The sequence below is a fragment of the Myotis lucifugus genome, unplaced genomic scaffold (genome assembly GCF_000147115.1).
Source record: "Myotis lucifugus unplaced genomic scaffold, Myoluc2.0 scaffold_408, whole genome shotgun sequence".
NCBI lineage: Eukaryota > Metazoa > Chordata > Mammalia > Chiroptera > Vespertilionidae > Myotis > Myotis lucifugus.
The window spans coordinates 723,860-725,877 of NW_005871456.1; the positions used below are offsets into that span (position 1 = coordinate 723,860).

The 2,018-nt window shown below is 51.3% G+C and overlaps 1 protein-coding gene across 5 annotated transcripts in view; it reads right to left on the minus strand.

The window, feature by feature from the left end:
* The window catches only part of TRAK1 (trafficking kinesin protein 1), an 86,402-nt gene that overhangs the window by 6,070 nt on the left and 78,314 nt on the right, over positions 1-2,018 (minus strand). The window lies entirely within an intron of this gene.

Here is a 2,018-nt window from a genome sequence, read left to right on the forward strand (position 1 = left end):
TAATGATACAAAAATAATACATGAAAATGTTAATAAATTTTCTTTTTTCAATATGCACTCAAAACTTTTTCTCCATGAGACAGCAGACTCTAGACAAAAGTGCCTGATGTAAAGACTTCCCAATTTCCTTACATCATCAGTTGCAAGAAAAAAAGGTGAATCACTTCTAAGTTTCTCCCCACTCAGTCTTTCCAGGCAGGTGGCAGCTCCTGGGACACAAGAGCCGGAGCATGGAGGGTGGACCAGGGTGGGGACCAGACCAGCCTGGATACAAACACCAAGACGGAAGATGCCCAGGCCTTCCTGCTGAAGCTTTTGTCTACCCTTGACTCCAAGATTGTGTGCCTAGTGCCCCTCGGGGCCTCAGAGTGACGTACTTCTTTCATTCCAGGAATTGAAAGGGTCTTGTCCTTCCCAATAATAGAGAAAAAAAAAGAGCCAAACCATTGTCTGTGCCTTTCCTTTCTGCACTGAGCTTTTCACGGGTCTCACCCAGAAAACAAGCCCTGAGAACTCTGGTCTAAACAATCAGACCTTTCCTAAATCCCCTTCAGCAATCCACACACTTCACTTCGGGTGGTTGGACCCTCACTTCCAACCGCCCCGAGGGGCTGGGATGGATCTGCTGCCGGGTTTGAGTATGGAGGGAGGAAGCAAGAACTACGCGCCTCCGCTTCAGTAAGAAAAGCCATCAGGACTCAGGCCCTTGGCCCCCTCTCTCCCTCCATCTTCCGAGAGCAGTTCTCAGCTGACTTGCTGAGCTGTACCTCCTTCTGTACAACTTAAAGGTGCTTCTTTCCACTTCCAGATACACCCCTGTTCCAGGTGTAGGGCTGGTGTAGGGGCCCTCACACGCGACGTGATTCCCTCCCACGTCAGCCACCAGGATCAGCCCACGCTGTTTCCTGAACTGTTGTCTGCCTTCCTGGTGTCCCTAACAAAGGGAGGTAACAACAGCGCTGGGCTCCCCCTCTTAAGTGTGAAGATCCTACACAACAAGCATGGTCATCCCCTCCAGGCTTAATCTGGTAACTTAATTGCTACAGAAAAGAAAATAAACCACAAATAAACCTATTTGCTAAACAAATCCTTTGAACTCGATGAGACCTCTAAAGTTTATGTTAGAGAGAGAAAAAAAAAAAAAGTTGGTCCCCCCTAACATCCCTTGGCCATAGGTCTCTGAACTCAGCCAGGGGCTGGCAGATGCCGCCAGGAACCCCGGCCCTGTCTGGCCTTGCACTGCACAGGGAATGTGGCGGCCTTCACGAATGAAAGTCAAGACCCACCAAGATGAGTGAACATCCTCTGTTCAGGCTTGGTCTCTCGGGACTGTCATGAGGAGGAAGACACTGGCTGATCCTTTCTTTTCTGGGTCTCTCCCCTTATCCCATACAAGCTTCCCTGCCTTCCTAGCCAAGCAGCCAGGAGGTCCTGGAGGTCTGGCAAATCCTAACCCCATGGCCCCTGGATCCCAGGCCCCGAGTACGAAGCTTTTCAAGCCAGTGCACCTGGGACTGGGCAGTTCTATCAATTCACGGCCATGGCTTTCATGCTTGTTGGGACAGTGTGGGAGGGTTTAGAGGGGAGAATGAGAAAGCCATGAGCTTTCCAGATTCATCCTGCGCCTCTCTCTGGAACAGCTTCCTGCTGTCATTCGGGCTTGGTGTGGTTCAGGAGCATGGCCACAACACTTCTTAAAAACCCACTCCGAACAAACATGCTGGGCAGGGGCACGGATACCTGCATCCAAGTTAGAAAAGGACAAAGGCTGACCGAGGGGCGTCTAAAATCCCGCACACTTTCTGGGCTCTCTCCTGCTCCGATGCAGCATGCAGGTAACGGGGTCTCATTCACCTTCAGAACGATCCGGAACTCATTTCCCTGAAACTGCCCAGCTCAGCTCAGCTCAGCTCAGCTCAGCTCAGCTCAGAGTGGAAATGGCCAGGAGACTCAAGGATCTGTCCCTCAGACATGGGGAGAGACCCCTAGCAGGAGTGTGTGTGTGTGTGTGGGGGGGG